Source organism: Falco punctatus, assembly GCF_963210335.1.
Source record: "Falco punctatus genome assembly, chromosome: 3".
Lineage (NCBI taxonomy): Eukaryota > Metazoa > Chordata > Aves > Falconiformes > Falconidae > Falco > Falco punctatus.
This window is the reverse complement of record NC_137582.1, coordinates 28,109,446-28,128,648: the sequence shown is the minus strand read 5'-3', so window position 1 is coordinate 28,128,648 and position 19,203 is coordinate 28,109,446. Positions and strand designations below refer to the sequence as shown.

Here is a 19,203-nt window from a genome sequence, read left to right as displayed (position 1 = left end):
ATGCAGTCCTCAGCTGCACTATTTGTAGTTGTCCCAGCCAGCCCCAGCACCCAGAGCTCCGGGCACCATTGGCTTGGCCACGTGAAAGGGAAAGAAGGCACACTGCTATGGCATGTCAAACACTCGTGTGAACAGGATTACAGAGTAGCATTGCCCAAAACACCAGGACATTGGCAGTATGGGACCTCCAGGAGTTCCCAGGGGATCCCCCCACCATGAGGGTGCTGCTGAGTGCAGGGTTCCTCACACAGCACCTTGCAGCACCACTGCCCTTCCCTCTCCTGTATCCCTCATCCCCAGCAGCTCTGAGCCAGTGGGAGACAACTGGAGTGAGAGCTGCTGAGCTGGGCACCACGGAAAGGGTGAGGGCACTCGTGTGGGGTCCCCAGGGGAGTCTCAGGGGCAGCTTGTGCAAATCCCAGATAGGGGGAGGTAGGAGATATCATGTCCTTTGAGCCACCCACCCTGGATCAAGAACAAGTGGTTCCTGAGCCAGCTTAGAGCTGCTGGAAAGGTCAGCGCTGGCAGCAAGGGCAGGTGGCTCCCCTGGCCCCTGGCAGCAGCCACAAGCAGGTTTTTCTCAAGGAAATGTGGCAATTGGAGGGAGCAGCTAGAGGCTAGACTTGCAAAACTTAAAATCATTGCCCCAGGGGACACCTTCTGGAAAGTGTAACAGCTGGATTTCAGAGGGTAGATGGTGCTTAGCTAGGGCATGCCATTTTTTCAAATTATAAACCTGGAGTTCACCAAAACATCTCCTTCTGCAACCTCACTCCTTAACATTGCCCTTAAAGTAAATAGGTCAGCCATGGCAGGTTTTCAAGGAAGGCTCAGACGGAGCCATTTGGTTGCCTTATAAACACCGGCACGCACTAGCCTTCCTCTGGTGCATTAGTCATTCAGAGATGCCAGCGGCCACCCACTTCACACACTCCAATAGGAGAATTCAGATTACTACTGGCACAAGTGCTGGCACATCTCTCTCTGGAAATGGGGCTGCCTGGCCAGCAGCACATCATCCCTCCCAGAGGTGATGCCCTGGCCTCACAGACGGGGCTGCCCCTTGGCAATGGGCAGGAGCAGAAGGTTTTGTGTGTGGCTGTGGGCTGCACAGGGCAGTTGGGTTTGGGCTCCTTGCCTGCACTCAGCTGTCCTCCCCATCCCTGGGTGCACAGGAGGGAGCAAGTACACAGGCAGGTACATGGGCATCGGGGCTCCCCAGCCTGTGGCAGCCGCAGTGCTGTGGTGTGGCACTGCCTGGGCAGCAGGCACAGACTCCACATGGCAGACTGGCCTCTGGATGGGACACATGAGTGCTCGAGTGCCAATGTGACAGGCTGCCAGGTGAGGGGTCCCACCAACCATTTGCCCAGTGAGAAGGCCCAGCACCTCTTTCTCTGCAGCATCCTCCACCCCTGGAAAACATAGGAAACAGGCCAACAACCTCATACTGATGGTTTTCTGGGCAAAGACTTGCTGGGTGATGTACAGATTTTTCTCGCCAAGGAATGTTTCAGCAGTTCAGGCTGTAGCTGTGACTGCAATGTTGTCTAAAAATTCATTTTTGTACCTCTTCTAATCACTCAACAAATCAAATATCAGTATTTAATACTGCTTACCTTAAGGTCTGCTGCCACAAGCACCTGCACAGGTAATCGTCGTGTTTGTAGTCCAAAATGATCTGGAGAACTTCTGTGAGAAAGACAAGGGAGGAGTGGATGGGTAAGTCATTGTTCCAGCAACAGATATCTATAGCCTCTTCATGTTCAGCCAGTGTGCTTTATTTCAGTAAACAAAACATACCTCGCCCACCAAACAAACAAAACCAGACCACAGAGATGCTCCTCCAGCAGCCTGAGCTTTCTGCACATTCCTCTCACTCAGTTTTGTCACCAGAAATACATCTAAATCACAGCTCTGGCTCTGACAGCCCACAGACATTTCCTTCCTTCCTTATTTATTGAGGTGAGAGTAGGGAGCTCCACATCTGCAGCCACGCTGGGGTTTTGCGTCTAGCCTCGTCACCACTGGCTACGATGTCAGACCACTGCAACTGCTCATGGACCCTCCGCTCCAGCAGCAGCAGGTTTTATTGCCACTAGCTCATGATTTCAGGGAGCAGTTTCAAAGCTGGCGCCCAAGACACCTGACAAGGAGTGCTGAGACTCATACCAATAACTGAATATTTTAAATGAGCTTTTGGAACACAGTTGACCATATGTAGTCTCAGGCCACGTGGAAGGAACTGAAAACACTTTTCACCTGGGAAGCTACAGGTTTGTTTTCTCCATTGCTCTCATTCCTCCTTTCCCCTCACTTCCCATTTTAGTGAGGCCAGTGCACCTCTGTGCAACTGCATCTTTCATAAGCAAAGTCAAAATGTGTGTCAGAACATTCAAACACCGTTGCATAGACATAATAATGTTATTCTGTCACCATACTTTTGTCAAACCGGAGGAATCTGTGCATTAGACAAACACTTGATTTCAAATATTATTTGAAGGATGAGCAAGAAAAGCTTTTCTTGAACCATAAAGACTTATATTAACTTATACCAGTCCTATAAATGTATTAGAATTCAGTGCACATCACCAAGCTAAGAAAATAATATTGCATCTCTATGGCAACCTGCAACGAACAGCATATTGACCACCTCTGAAGACACAGGGAGTTGCATTATTCTTGCGTTACGATGGTTTCTACTTAGAGCATGCCTTGTGCTTACATCTCCTTAGGATTTAAAAAAAAAACAGCAACCCAAAGGTAATTGTGAATCACCAACCTTCCAGCCAAATGCTTGATGCAGGAAGCATTAATTTTATCTCCTGTAGCTCCTGCTTTACACAGGAACTGTAACTTCATTCATGCCGTCAACATTTCTCTGCGTAATTTCCAAGGAAAACACAAAGTCAAAGATGCTATATACAGTCATGATGAAAGGACGAAAATAAGGCCAACTGCTTCTCTTCCCCTTTCATCTTCGATCATTTACACTGTTCACGTCTCCTCAGCTGTTACAACACTGCACCATCACATTAGATGTTCCTTTATTCCTCAGGGTTTAGCTCAAGGAAAGGGAGAAAGTGTGCATTTGAAAAAGGAGATGGGTCTGGTACAAACTAGAAAAAACACAGAGGACACTGTAAAGAAAAAAGGTTGTGGAGCATGAGTGAGGCACAAGGAGAAGGTGTGGAGAAATGTGCCTGCTCTGTCTAGAGAAAGGCAGCAAGCAGAAAGGAGAGCAGGCAGAGAGCAACACGCTGGGAAAGGCAGATACCCATCACACAGCAGTGGAAATCCATCTCCTATGGATTTCCATCTCCTAATTTCAGAAGCTTCGCAGCAGGCTGACAGTGAAGTGCTCAGTGATTCACTAATAATAACGCCTTTCGATATTATTGGGACTCTTTGGCCAGACACGATGACAGTGCTCACTCTGCCTAGTTGTAAAAATGAAGCTCCTTTTTCTCCAGCTCTTTGCACATGCACCTCAACAAAGCTTCGAGCTTTAGGGCATAAGCCCCCGCCAAGTAATGGCAGCTAGAAAGACTCATTCTTGAACAGATTATTACATTTCTGACTATTTCATGGTTTTCCTTCATTTCTCAGAGGAGTTTCAGCCCAGGAGAGATGGTGCTGGAAGAGAAGGACTGTAATTTGTGTGTATGGCATAGTGCCTCCCCTTTCCTGTCCCAGTTTCTCCATAGGAAATTTCAGTGGCTTCTGACCACATTTAAAATAAGTTATGCTACAGAATGCTTCCCAGCAAAATTAAGAGGCAAAGAGCAGGAAAAGGGATTTAAAAAAAAAACATCTGGCAATGCTGAAGAAGGATTACATGCAGTATAACTATGTGCCTTCAAATCCGGAGGAGTGATGCAGTCCTTGCTGCTGTGTGCAGCCAAGCAGATCCCAGCCGAGGCTGCTGGAGCTGCCGGCAGCAGGCAGGCTGGCCGTGCTCACAGCCGTGCTGCGAGGCAAGAGAAGAGAAAAGCGTTCTGCACTAAAATTCAGGGAAACTTCTGCTCTATATCAGTTTGATTTGATAGTTGATTTAGCTTTCTCATTTGTGCTCATCCAGCACTGGGTGGCTGGATTTTGTATTTCATGTTCTCAGACAGCAGATGACCTACTTTCCTTGCCTTATTATTTCTGGTTTAGGCAGCTTGCCTCCCCGGGGGCAGAGGAGGAGCGCTGGTGGTGTGTTCGTGGAGGATATACAGCTGGGACTCGGTTGGTGACTGATTGGGAGAGGAAAGGGGTAGAGCTTTCAGTACAGTTTCATGAGAGGTGAAGATGTATTCAGCCTGTGATGCTGCACCCTGCAGTGGGAAAGTCGGTTTACAGAGGGGTTTAAAACAGAGATGAGTAAATACTGGAGAAGAGTAAATAAACTGCCTGGCAGAGATGGGGTGGAGGAGAAGGTGTGAAGGGTGGGAGGAGCCGGGAGATGGTGGTTCGAGAGTGGGTGGCCAGGAGGAAGGTGCACCGGCTGGGCAGGCACTCCGAGAGCCCCTCGTTGCTTATGAGGAGTGGGTGCACAGTGAGAGGCTGTCTTTGGAGAAAGGATGGAAGGAAGGATGTCAGCAAATGTATGAAGTGCACGGGGAAGAGGAGGGAATAAGAAAAAAAAAAGGGTCAATATGCCTGAAAAACTGTATTTTTGCAGGTGGGTAGCTCAAGGTGTTGGCAGGTGGGTAGCTGAAGTGCCCCTCCCACGCAAATGAGCAATCCCTGTGCTTGAAGGCCTGTTTTAGCTGAGACCCTGTTGCATGAGAGCAAGCCTTCATCCTGGCTGAATGTGAGATGCAGTCAAAATCATCTTGTGGGGTCCAATCACCAAACCAAGGAACCCCCATGAAAAGACAGGTCACACACAGGCAGGTGAGAAATGTCATAGGCACAGGGAGGGTTTCCATGGTCAAAAAGCAGTATCAGGAGGTGAGGCAGATGCAGGAGAGGACTTGGGAACATACCTCAGATAAAAAACAAAGTAAAGAAGCTTTCTGGCTGAAGAGATATCCTTGGGCAGGAGCAGGACCTGGAAGCAATAAAGCTGATCTCTGTTTCAGCCTCTGTTCCTACTCCATTTAGAAAAAAAACCAGTCCATGTGTACATTCTTTGTAAGTAACAGAGTTTACATCAAATGCTTATATCCATCATTTTAATTGCCTGATAGAGCAGAGCAAAAATAGCAGCTAACTTCACTGGCCAAAGCAAACAATAAGTTATTCTTCTCTTTCTTAATGCATCTGCACAACCTCCCTCCACAGCCCTTTGGGCAGTCTGGGGAAAGGCTCTGGCTGCTGGTGTAACTGCAGCAAGAAGCTTGCAGCCAGCTCCAGGGCCAGGCAGGTATGCGGGGGAGGGAAGGGATGGTCTTGCCTTGCGGCTGCAAAAGCCCACAACCTGCAGGGACCTGCATGTCCCCTGATGGCTGCCGGCTCCTTTCCTGCGTTTTTCATATTTGCACATCGAAATGTGTCATCATTAACAAGATTTGACGAAAATAATTCCATTTAACACAGCATCTGGAAGTAATGAAACATCTCCCTGGAAAGGTCTGGTTTGAAACTCCAGGTTTACCTTTTCCAATACAGCTAGAGGAAGGGACTGAAAAATTACATGAGTAATAATAACTGAAAGCTCCTGAGCCTAATCCCTCCTTCCACAGGCAGGTTGGTAGGCCCTGACACAAGACAGTGCTTAAATATGTTATATATTATCTCACACCTTTTCTGTACAACTTCTTGTGCAGTATGAGAGCTGATCACAGCTGTTAGGAAAATACATAATAATGATGTACCTAGTAATGGCAAAACCACAACTGAACATTTTCCCTCCACTTGGAAGTGGCTTTTCTAGTTCTCAAAGCAAGAAATCCAATTATATTGTTGCTGGAGAGCAGGGATAGGGAGGACACCTATGGCAAGAGAAAGGGTAAATGGCTCTTTCCATGTCATCTGCTGAGCAGATGGAAAACACAAAATATCCCACCACTGAAGTCGAAAGGCAAGAGGTGTGGTGGGTTTCTACGTTATAACTTATATTATTTCACACTAATCAGCCCTATATGACCAACAGTGAAGATATTTCATGAGTGAATTGATCATTTATGACCCTTCAACACCAGGGAGGCACTGGCGCAGCTCATTGGAAAGCTCATCACAAGCTGCAGTCTCCGGAGACCAATAAACACTTTGGCAAAATTCAAGATCAGAAGACATTTCACAGAATTGACAGGCAGAGAAAATGTCAGCAGCTTCTCACCTACCCAGAAACGTGTCACAAATAGTCAGTTTCATGTCTTAATTACTGATGAGGGGTCCAAAATGTATTAAGGGATTCTGTATTTCTGCCCACTAGAGGAAAACTACCCCATAAGAAACCAGAGGATGCATCTTTAGGCTAAGCACAATTGCAAAGAAGCCATTTAACTTAGGATTCGCACAGGAGTGAGTGTGGCTGCTTGCTGTTTATCATCCTGCAAGGAACTGCTGTCTGTTACCCTGAGCTACAAGAATAGACCGATGCGTATTAAATTAGCATCAAACGAAGAGCCAAGCCATACAAGCCTTCATCAAAGGAATAAAGCAGACGTGTAATTGTGTACTCAAAATGCGGTAGGTTTCTGCTCGCTCACCGCCACCCTACAGTGGCTCGATCAGATGCTCTCTGCTCACGTATCCAGCCCAGAAGACACCAGCACAGGGGGGATCCTACCCAGCCCCCTTCTCACGTCCAGATTTCTCCCTCAAAAAGAAGCAATACAACCCTTGTGGCATCTGCACTGTCATTTGCCGCTTGCATTCCTCGTGATGCTTTATCAGTAGGAATAATTAGCTTGAACACTGAAAGCTCCTCAGCGGGACTAAAGGGACAACCCCATGCCTCTTAGCACAGAGCAGCAGCTCATTACCTTGCATGAATTCCCCATAAAATATGGACACATATACAGCATATGGCCTTGTTATGTTTTCCTCTGCAAAGAGACAGCAAAAAAAGTCTATTTTTGTTGATTGTTTTCTCATATAAATTGGATTGGAAGTAGGAATATTTTTTTTAAATGGACTGTGTATTCTGCATCTGTGCTTCATGTGTTAAAGAGAAAATCCAATCATTTCAGTGTAATTGTTTTATTTACACCACTTTAACCAGAAAATAAGTGGCTACAATAATCTTCTGAGTAAGAAATTATGCAGTTCACACCAGGAGGGTAATCAGCGGTGAAAAAAGTAATATTTTCCTGACAAAGCTGGAAATCCATGAAAGATGGGCAAGCAGTCAAATATTGAAATTACCTCAAAGCACTTCACATGACAAATTAACAATGTTTTATTCATCCTCCCCTTCATCTTTTCCCTTCAAACAAGTGCAGGCCAGGTGATTAACTTGCACTCAATAGCCTGGCCCCAGAAACAGAAGGTCCTTCCCTCTGACCCAGCCCAGCACTTGGACATCTCAGGGGTGCATATCGGTTCTCTCACAGGGTTTGAAGGAGCAAAGTCACTGAAGGAGCTCAATGAGAGGGGAACCTGAATGACAGCTGTATCTCCTAATGGAATTTGATAAAAGAAGGGTTCGATTGGACACCGTATAATGACATTCCATCTAATTAACATGCTCTGGAGGAAGCAAGCATGGCCAGAGCAGCACTGTCAGATACCCATAACAGCAGTGGCAAGCTCTCAACCCAGCCCTTCATTTCCGTACTGCCTGCGGAGCCAGTGCAGAGGATGGCTACATCACTTTTCAAATTACCTTTTGAAAAAGCCGCTAAGTAGGTGCTGACATGCAAGGGCAATGCTACAGACCCTTCTGGCAATTTCAGAATGGCACCTGAGCATTTCCTGGGATGCACCAAAGGGAATTCAATCTGGGCAAATCCCAGGAACCAGGCTACCTGAGAATAACACCATGACCATGTCACTCCCCTAACCAGCCACTAGCTGGGATGGGCCAAAACCTGGCAGGGAGGATGCTCACAGTCAAGTAGCACAGACGACTGCATCTCAGTGCAACCAGAAGAGCATTCTGCCACCAAAACAGTTGTCAGCACTGAGGAACCAGGGGGCTTCACATGCTGGATCCAGCCTCAGGAGAACACCACTGAGTCCCCAGGCACAGTATCAGCTCAGAAACAACTGGTCCAGGCACACAAGACTGGTACCTTGTGGTACCTTTACACAAGGTGAGTGAGCATGTGTTGCTCCCGCTTACTTGGGGGTGGCAGGGCAGCTCCACAACTACACAGATGCTGCATAAAGCTAGAGCTTCTCCTGGTGGATCTGCAGGCATCCAGGGCAGTACTTACTCAGCCAGGCTGAAGCTGAGTGTCCCTCTGAAAGCCCAGGCCACACCACAGCTCTGAAGCCAGCCTTTCATCAGCACATCTGGCTCATAAACAAATATTTGACTTAATACAGAGGGATAAGGAGTATTCTTTTCTGGGTCTTTTTTGCTAGAAATGTTAGCTACCTGGGAAAGACCTGTGCAATGAGACAGAGATTAACTAAAATAACCCATATTTAATCATGTGTCCACACAGCAAGAGGCCTTCTGTTAAGAAGGTCAGAAACCCACAGCTGCCCATAGGGCTGGAGGAAAGGGCAAAAAAGGGACACTGTGACCTCCTGTGGTACCTGTGCCAAATGTCCTGCACTGCAAGAGGGCAATTCTTCAAAAGCAACAGTCGTCTGAGTGCCACTGCTAAGTCTCTGGCATGAGGTGAGCATCACCCCACGGGTGGGAAGATGCAATGGCCAGGCCAACACAGAGGCACCAGCACAAGGTGGTACATGATTCTTGGGCGCTGGTGTTTTCCACTGCCTTTCTCGAGGAAGTCTGATGGCTTTGCTTTATTTTCAGCTTTCAGATAACAGCTCCTGATGAGAAGCAAGAGAAATCAATACAAGTTGTTCAATGGTACCTCTGGAGTAGCTGTAAAACTAATTCAGCAATATTATGACCCTGATAATCCACCTTCTCTGAAGTGGAATGGGTTATATCCAACACTTTAGTGACTTCAGGCATTTCCTTAGTACAACAAAGAGCGGTACTGAAGAACAGAGCTAGCTGAGGGATGTATATACTGCCAGTGCCTCAACAGCTATAAAAAGGTTTCCATCTGCTTTGTTAAAATAAGGTTGTTTACTCAAAACGCCTTTGAAAGAGAGACAAGGAGTAGCACAAATTGCACTAGAAAAGGAGGACTACTATTTATAATAAATCTGGACCGAATAAGGTGATGATAAATGGTGATGTTTACACTGGAACCACACAGACAGGTGGGACTGTGGTGGTTTGGATGTCCCTGCAAAGAGCAGCCTTCAGGCCAGAATTTGCTTTTGCCCACAGTGCCAGCACAGACTTCAGTGTTCATCCCACCCAGCAGAGCCTTGCTTATTTGAAGATAAATTTTGTGACTTGTGGGGAGTGGAGATACTTACTGTAAGTAAAAATAGCAAACTGGCCAGCTGCCAAAGATCACAAAGACCACAGCCAAAGCTGGCTGTGATGCAGCTCGAGCGCTTTTCAAAAGCCCATCCTCAGCAGAGAGCATGCTCCTGGGAGTGTGGCAGATCAGGCACAGAATACACTGGCCTATCACATAGGAATGTTATTTAGGCAGCTATGGGAGAGCAACAAGTTTTGCTTTTTGCAAGGACATGCATTTTAAAGATGAGATGCTGTGTTCAAGTGTATCACAGGCAAAGCATGCAGCTTCAGCTTCACAAAGGCTTCCCACAGGACTCTGCTGAGAGCTTCACTCCCTCAGCAATATCTGCATCATTGACATCACGCCTGGCCTCAGGGTGTGCCTAGCACAACCCCAGCACAGCCCAGCACACCCCAGCACAGCCTAGCACAGTGCTGTTGTGCAGCAGCTGCACAACATCTGAATGAGGCTCAGAGATGTTATGGCTGCCCAGAGCAGTTCAAAGGAAAGATGTATGTGTAAGCAAGGCCCAGTAAGGCAACCACAGACCCTGGAATAACCTAAACTTTTTTTGTTCGTTTGTTTTATTATTCAATGATAGGATATTGAAATTATGCCCTAGACAAGACCTGGAAGGAGGGCAGACAGTGACTGTGGGAACTAAGGCTGTACATGGATACTTTGTGGGGACAGCCTAAGGAAAGCTGCAGTGCTGAGAGGTTGCACAGACACAGGTTGCCACCCCTAATCAACCAGTCTGCATTTTCAAGGCTACCTTTGCAATGAAAGTGGGTTAACATTGATTTTTTTAAGATGACAGGTCTTCCCAAATCAGGGAAACCCTGCAAGGCTTGAACCCAGTCCCCTGCTGAAGTCCTTGGCTGAAGACTAGGTTGGGTCAGCCAGTGCAGGGTCACTTAGATGGTCAAAACACACAGTACCAAAGAGAACGAGCTCTGCTGTGCAGCAGCCTTGTTCCCCACCACCCCGGGGCTGAGCATGGAAAACAAGGTGTTAACAGCTAAAGATTCCAGTGGGTACTCAGTGAACCTGTCAAAAATACCTCCGCACCCTAGTCTCCACCTGTGTGAGGTGTGTAGAAACTTACAGGGGTTTCATATTCATACGTCTAGACACCACAATGTATTTTTAAAACTGGCTTATGGCCATGCTGCAATTAATATCCCTATTAGTGCGATGGCAAAGCAATGCATACCAACAGAGCCCCAACAGCTCCGCACAGCTCTCAGACAGGAGGTAGCACTGCAGCATGTATTCTAAGGTGGAAGATCACCAAATCTGCAAAGCCAGCAACCCTGTCCTTGGGAATGCTCAACAAAGGGCCCTTGAGTAGAATCCAGGAAAGTATCTGAGATAAAAAAGCTTGAAAAACGTTCTGAAGTGTCTTTGCTGATTCACTCCTACATTTGCCATTCTGCATATTCAACTTGTTTTATGCTTAGGCAAAATAAATTAATCAGTAGGGCTGCAAAGAAAACATTGCTAATTGAAAGATAAATACACTCCAGAGAAACCTCCTCCAGGAAAGAGCTGACAAAATAGGAAATAGCAGGATAGGAGTAACGCATCACTCAAAGAATAAAAATAACGGAAACATCAACAGTGCTGTAATAAAAACAAATGTATCCAAACATTAAGTGAACCACACAACCAACCAGTCAGAAATCATTTTTTTATCTTTTTAGGGGAAAAAATGTGTAAGTACTCACTATCTACCTGCAGGGAAGCAAATTCAATTCTGACCTAATTTTAGCAGACAAGCATGATACTTATCACATTTCAGATCTGCAAGAGTTAAATCCATGAAAAACTGAGTTAGTGGCAATTACAAAAAGTGAGAGATTCACTGCAAGGTGATTTCTTTCATCTCCTCTCTCCCCTGTTCTCCTCCAAACAGGAACCTACCAGCTTAGTTTTATTTTTTCCAGAGACTGATACTTTCATTTCTAGGCTTTAAATCATGTCAGTGGGTTTTTGCACATGGCTCACCAGCTAATAGACCTATTCACACAGATGAAAGATATTGTTAAATATTTTGCTGACTTGCGATTATTATGTGGGGTCAATGGGGCAAAGCACCCAGTTTCACCTCCCTCCGCGCTTTCCAGGGCAGCAGACATGAACGTAATGGCTTTTTTAGGAAAATAATTGCTCCGACACAGCCAGGACACCTTCAGACCTGTGGTGCTTTCTTTGCACAGTTCTGATGCTGTACAGGAGGAGCTGTGATCCCCTATGAGGCTCTCAGCAGCACGCCCATGGGCAAGGGTCCTTGATAAGACAGTAATTGGAGAGGGGGGTTCAGCACCTATTCAAGAAGTGTTGTTTTAAACCGTATCTGAAATAACATATGACAAACATTGAACACACTGCATTTTTCACCAGTCAGCTACAAAGGAGATGAGCTGGAATAGGGTTCTTTGCCAATTTTTGAGTTTCCACCACCTGCTACAGAAACAGAAAGTTTGTTCATAAAACATCTGTGAGAGAAAACTCAGCTTGGAGTCAGAGGAGTCTTCTTTCCTTACCAGCACTGCTGTAACTATGGCTATGGGATGTATTCACACTTCAGAAAGAGCATCCACTCCTGCAATAGGAGTAAATGTGCAAATAAACCAAAATGTAATTTAAAAAAAGTTTGGATGAGGAAATGAGAGTGACCCATTAGACTAATGACTGATTACAGCATCTAAAGCTCACAGAGGCTGGCAGATGTAAAACCACAGTACTCAGCAGCGCTTGCCAGTGTGCACTGTTTAAAAGTCATGCAGGATGTGGTCACCTTTCCGTGTGCTCAGCTACAGAGTGTTACAAACCCCAAGAATTTATTTCTGTTGAAAGAAAGACACTCAATGAAGCAGACACAGAGTTAAAATTGTGTGCTGTTAATCATAAACATGTACATTTTCAGTTACAATACCCTTCATTTCTCCTCCTCTCTTCACAGACAGATGCATATATCCGTACACACATTTACATGTAGGAGAGAGCAAGTATGTGATGCAATCACATAGTGTATGGTACCACATGGAAAAATATATGCATAGTTAGTGTGTAGCTATATGAATTACTTGAAATTTAGAAACAAAGTGTATGACTGAAAGGAACCAAGTCAGCAAGTCTACTTCTTGCACTGCGGCTAAGATAACTACAGGATGCTTGCCAAAACCCTTCTTACATCTTATAACGGCTCAGGCCTGCTTGCTCTAATAGTTACCAGTGTCTCTTTAAGTGATACCCTACTTTATTTACAGCAGCTCATACACAGATGTTCTTGGGCCAGTCTTGTCCTTTCCCAAGTAACTGTTGTTCACTGTCCTCCCTGACCTCACTCTCCTTCCAGTTCTTACTTGAGCTATGGGACCAAAACAGCTCCTGGTATTTCAGACCAGCTCTCAAAGGGCTCAGTGCACGAGCATTAATATGTCCTTATTTCTACTGAAGAGATCAGAGAGGCTCACTTTTGCTGTCTAACAATTACTTCACCCTGTTGCTCACCTCGGTCTGGGGCCAGCCAGAATATTCGAGTCTTCGTCATCTGGATGCTCATCCATCTGCTCTAGATGTGCATGCCCTGCATGCACATATCTATCTCCCATGCAGTACAGAAGCATTTTGCACTGGGTCTGTGCAAGATCACTGTGTATCTGAGCCAACTTTTCCATTTGACACAACAGTTTAAGAATGGGGGGCATGCATAGGCTCTGTCCACCTCAATTGTATCCCACACATGGGTTTCCTCTGGCTGCATGCAGTTGGTGAAAAAGGCATCCTCGCACCCCTGCATACATCGAGCACCTCCATGGTGAGTCGGCAGCAGCTCATCTCCCACTTAACTTGTTTCAGACTGGAAGTCAATGCTTCTGGGGACACAAAGCCCCCAGCAAGGTGTGGGTAGGTTATATCCCCAAACCAAAGCACTCAGTCTCATTTCAGATTAAATTTTCAACTAACAAGACAGGCAAGGCATCGCAATACTGAATGCAACAAATTTAGCATGGAGATCAGTAACCAATTAACCAAAATGGGATCTTTCCCTCTGCATCCCCTAAGACCTCGCACAGCTCAGCACCCATGAACAAGGATCGCTCCTGTGCAAGGCTCACCACCACCTCGTGTGTCCACCGTGAGAGAAATTGCGACATTTGTTTGTGTGTTTTCTCCCTCTCTCAACTTCAGAAAAGCAGCTGGACGTTTTAAAATTCTCACAGATGACATGAATCCAAAATGATCATTTAGTTGCTTGGTTTTCTTGTTCCTGAGATGGAAAATCATTTCCTTTGCAGACAATTCACGATTAATGGTAAACTTTGTTACTACCACCAAGCAGTGCCCGTGGCCTCATACCCTCGCGCTGCCCTGCAGGCTGGCACCTCTGGCCACTTCACATCTCCCACCCACCCGAGCGGGACCATGCATGTGTCAAAGGATATCCCCCCCAAAGAATGAGAACAGAAATAGCATTTATTTTTCATAATTATAATAAAGATGGTCCTAACTAGAGAGATCTTCAATCTAACTTCACAAATAGAAATATTGTTTTAAATACCATTAACGACATAGTAATAGCCATATTGCAGAGCTACTTCTACATTGGGGATGCAGACAGCAGTTTTGGTTAACATTTGTGCTGAAACATTAACTTACAGTAAAATGATCCTCCTTCTGCCTGTTTGTATATTGGCTAACTAATAAATATCCTCTTTGTTTCCTTCTGTCTGTTATATGCTGATAGTTTTGTTAGCTTCCTTCATCTCTTTGTCTATAAAATGAATAAAAAGCAATTAGCCAATTCAGGAGTGACTGAAAGTCCTGCTTTGAGAAAGTAATTTCTTGAACTTGACTTTGTGGAAAACAACTCAGCTGAAGAGGAGATGTTGTGAGGAAGCTGGATGGGGTTCTACCAAAGGCTACTTTGATGCTTCTGAAAATTACTGCAAACAAAGAAAAATTAGTTTCTCGGGTTTTGTAAGCGCTTTCAGAACTCAGTTTTTGATAACAAGAATACTTCTAAAAACTGAAGCGGATGCTGTCAGTTCCTTGGCAGCACAGGGCTGGAAAAGCAGCCACCCACAGCACCAATGCCAGCCGCTGGGCTGCGACCCACTTCCCCTGGCCCCACTGGCAGCCTCGCTCCCTCGCCTTGGCTGCTGTGGATGGGTGGGCTGGTGGGCCGGGAAGCACCTGTTTCTCTGCCAAGTGTTGTCTGAGGTAGACAGCCAGCCTGGAGGTACCCGAGGTGGGGTGGGAGTGAGCCTACCCTGGAGCCTGCATCACCCCCAAACGCACACCGCGAGGCTGGTCTCACCGCCAGCCAAGCGAGAAGGAGCTCCGTAACCTGACAGAAGATGCACTCACTGCGGTCAGTGAAATTCTTCTGAGGCTTTGTTCCCCTGCTGGGAAGAGGCACCATTTTTACCTAATAGATCTACTTTATCCTGCTGTTTTCCCCCTGAGCTCAGCCCAGATTCCAGTGAAAACAGCAGTAAGATATGCTCTTATCCCTACGAGCAGGATGCTCCACACTGTCGTACAAACCATCTGGCTTCACTGACACTGTGCTGCTCAGCAGCTATTTTCAGAGACAAAAAAAGTAAGACAAATTTACAGAGGCCTACAAACATAGGTCTAGTTTACAAAAAACTATGAACCCCAAACTGCTGTTCTTTTCTGATAGGTGCTGCTTGCTATAAGAAATAGATGCCATTTTTTCAGGCATGAGTAAAAAAGTGAAAATTCAGGCTTGCAGCTCTTTTCATCAGCAGGTTTCCAACACACCCATAGGGCTGACCACACACTGTCACTTGCTTTTAAAACGCTACATGTTAGAGCTTCCCTTTTCCCCATCATGAGCTCCTGGCATGAGATTTCCCCCTGCTTTTCATCTTCTGATTTACAGTATGGTCTCAGAGAAATATGCTTTTACTGGCCTGTTTTGACAAGACAAATTAGTAATTCCTGCAGTCATTCAGCATTTCTGCAAATCAGTTGGCAAACCTTGGGATAGATGACACCCAGGGTAAGCATCTGGGCAGCACATGGTGGGGCCATGGGCACTTGTGCTGAAACACTGCAGTCTTCATAACCCTCCTGCAGCTGCACTAGCTGAACTGCAAACACCAGAGCCAGAGTGCTTGTGCTTTGTGCTCTGCCCCTCTCTCTCATTTGTGTGCATTCATCTCCAGTTGCCCTCCTCTTCAGAAACAAGGTCAAAATCAACACAACAACTGGAGAACTACCAGCAGAACCAAATGCAGTTTTTCTCTACCCTCATCCCTTATCCACTTTATGCCCCTACTCAAATGACACTTGATGTTGTATTATTATTAATTATCAGGCTGGTTTATTTAGAAAAGGTTGTCTATAAATAAAAATTAAAAATAGGGAAAAAGAATTACATCTTTGGGTTGTTAAAGCAAATTTTATTGTCTCAGCTTTAAACCTTCCAGGTATCTTCTTTCTGGCTTTGTTCACTCAATAGGTACAAAACAGGTTTCTGTTTGACTTTGGAACTTATTTTCACTTGTAGAACAGAAGCCCAATTCCAAACTGGTACTGGTACTGAGGTAGTGAGTAGGCCTTAAAAAAAAAAAGAGTGAAAAGGATTATGAAACTCTACAAATCTTACAAATCTTTCCCAGTTTTCTGTAACACATACGAGGAGCAATTTAAAGCCTGCCTAAACTGAACAGTTGGTCCATTCCACTAATTTAAGGAAAGTAAGGCAGCAATCTGAAAAAGGGCATCATAGAATTTAACAGTCACAGGGACTGGTAAAAATGGTATTCTACTGAAGCCATTATGAACTGCTCTTTCTACAATTACATTTCAACCTTCGTGCATAAAATGTGTTGTAAAATGCAGAAGAGGGAAGAGCATATACTTCTGATATATACATAAGTATATAGCATTTTGTCTATAAGCAGAGAAATCTTTTCCTAGCAGAATAAATTACAAGATTGTTTAATTGCTATAAAAATCAAATAATATATAGCAATAATTGTGTACAGCCACCCAGGAAGCATAGATACAGAGCAAAGTAAAATTGCCTGAAAACATTCAGGAGCTGTTGGTGTCACAGCCTACAAAATGCCATTTCACTTAGTGCACTACAGTCTACAGCATTAATTACCGAGCTCTGCTTGGGAAAAGTCTTGCAAGAATATAAATTGCTTTTTCTTTTTGCCTACCACAAGAAACAAATAACCCTTATCAAAGATCATTCATTCCCTGTCACACGGCTACAATGACTGCTAATAAAAAATAGCAACCGAAATCAAACAATGGAAACTAAGAAAGAATAAATTAGAAGATGTCATGAGGCTTTCCAAAGGAGCTTTTAGCCAAGTCTGGGATCACTCCTATTATGTGTGCTAGGTCAAGAGAGTCTAAGCTTGATGATATTTCAGCAAAGGCATCTGTAGAGCTTCTCTGTTGTGGGCACGCTGGGGTCCCTGTTCAGCCCCCATCCCGCAGCAGAGCTACGGGTGGGCTAGGCAGGTGGTGCGAGGGCAGCAGGCAGCCAGCACCGGCGCTGCCCACGTAGGCAGGGGGTCAGGGCAGGGGTGAGAAAAGCCCTTTCGGGGGACTTGAAGCACCACAACTGTATTTCTGAAATGCTCCAAGCCTCACACTGCATTTTAATAAAAATTACTTGCTTCTTTAAACAAAAACAAGCACAGAAATCTGCTACACCAACACTTTCCTCCTAACTTCAGAAGATGCATGCTGGCATAAGCTCAGACTTCTTTCTATTAAACTGCAGATATTTCATCTCAAAATAAAAGAGTTACGCAACCACATTTTGTACCCCTGTTCAGGACCAACTGCTAGACCGACTCCTGTATTACACAGGAACAAGATGTTCTGTCAAAACTATTAATACCAAGTCTTTCAGGAAAAGGTGGACTATTTTGGCAGCAAATTCTCATTTCCAGTGGAGAACAGTCCAAAAGGAAGTAAAAAACCCGGCCTCCGAACACAAAACAAGGAGCACCTGTAAACAGTCGAGACATATTTCCATGCTATGGAGTATGAACCTGGGGCATTTTTAAAGTTTTTCCTTCTTTCCTTCATGTATAATCTTATAAATAGTAGTCAATTAAAAGCTTAAAACAAACAACGTATGTCTTTTTGAAAAGTGTTCCGTACTTAACAATAACCAAGATCTGGGTGTTTTATAAGCGAAGCAAGCTTCATTACAGCAATCGGCAGGCACCAAGGTTGCTCCTGCATCTCCCGAGGAGCTGGGACCCCCCTGGCCCCTCCCCGGCCAGTGCCCATGTGCCTGGCTCTGCTGCACCAGCAAACCCACACTTGTGGTACATCCGTACCGACTGCCAGCACCAGCCTCTGGGCTCCAAATCAGTGATTTCTCAGGAGCTGAGCTGGAGCTGGATGTGGGGGATAAGGTGGTATATTGGAAAAAGGGACACTGTCTGAGGTAACACCCCAGAAACATTTTTCTGAGCAGTTTAAGGCTCCACCATGCTTTAGCCATCTAGGCTACGGATTGAATTGAATGAGCTTTTTCAATGAACAGAAGCTTTTATGAACTAAACTGAGCAGGATTCACGTGAAGCAACCAGAAGCGTTCAGCAGAGTATAAATACAGGTGACTATGTCCACATCCTACTGTTGGATTTGCAGCTCAGCATATTCTATCCCAGCAGCCCCATGCGAAGACCCAATCTAAATGCTTGTGAATGCCAGCAAAAACTCCAAGGAAGCCATCACTAAGGCAACATGAACAACCTCACTACCCCAAAACCATCAAAACAGCCGAGCACCCTCACCCCCACAACATATTTTCCTTTGTTTCCGCTGTGTAGCTGCCCACCAGAAGCACAGTTAACTCAGCAGCTCTGAAGAGCCCAAGGTCACAAAGTAGCTCATTGAAGTCACTTTACATTTTATGTTGTCTTATTTCAAATTTGCACTACTGCCTTTAAAAACAGGAAAACTTCTACTGGTTAAAAATATCTCTATCTCATCTAATTTCGAAGAGGCTTTGACCTTCCTTGCTGAGAAACTGAAGGAGGGGTCTTTTTTGCTTTTTCTTTTAATTTAATAAAAACCACCCAACTGGAACAAATGCTTTTTATTTGAACGTTAGGACCCTGGAAACATAACATTATGTCATGTTGCCCATTACACCTTTCGATTTCTCCATCAAATTGCCAATATTATGTGATCATCCAGAGTCTATGAAACATGTAGATGTGTGAATTCACATGCACGCTGCAGCCTTGCTGAGCAGTATGTGGCTGATGGTACCACTCCGGTTTTATTTCTGGACAGTACAACAGAGCTGTGTTTTCATCAGGTCCTGGCTGCTCCAGTAATGTCAGTAGTACTAATTTTCAGAAGTCCCAGTGATACAAAAGGGAAAAGGGGAAAGAAGGGATGGAAAAAGGCAACTTATGAATCTTAAGGAAGTTCACCCATGAAAGCACAACATTACGGGGAAATGCGGTCACAACCCTCCTGCTGCTACTATGCCTTATGGAGCCCATTTCATCGAGCAGAATGTTCTTACAGACAACAAACAAACACAAAAAGTTATGAAACAAACCTGATTAAGTATAAAAACAGTCTTTCACATCATTTCTTACTTGCGGAGCAGCACACAGCCTCCTCCTGTACCTCTGAGGATTCACCACCTCCCACAAGCCTCCCATAAGTGGCAGGCACAGCACAGCCCTCTCCAGTGCAGATTGTGGCAAACAGCTGGGGACAGAGG

General features: G+C 45.2%; 1 long non-coding RNA gene across 1 annotated transcript in view; it reads right to left on the bottom strand.

Moving 5' to 3' along the window:
- LOC308059958 overlaps window positions 1-19,203 on the bottom strand; it is a 54,405-nt gene that overhangs the window by 15,571 nt on the left and 19,631 nt on the right. Inside the window, exon 2 of the long non-coding RNA XR_013926535.1 lies at window positions 1-19,203. This exon is cut by the window's left edge and continues 15,571 nt beyond it. This is a non-coding gene — a long non-coding RNA (uncharacterized lncRNA).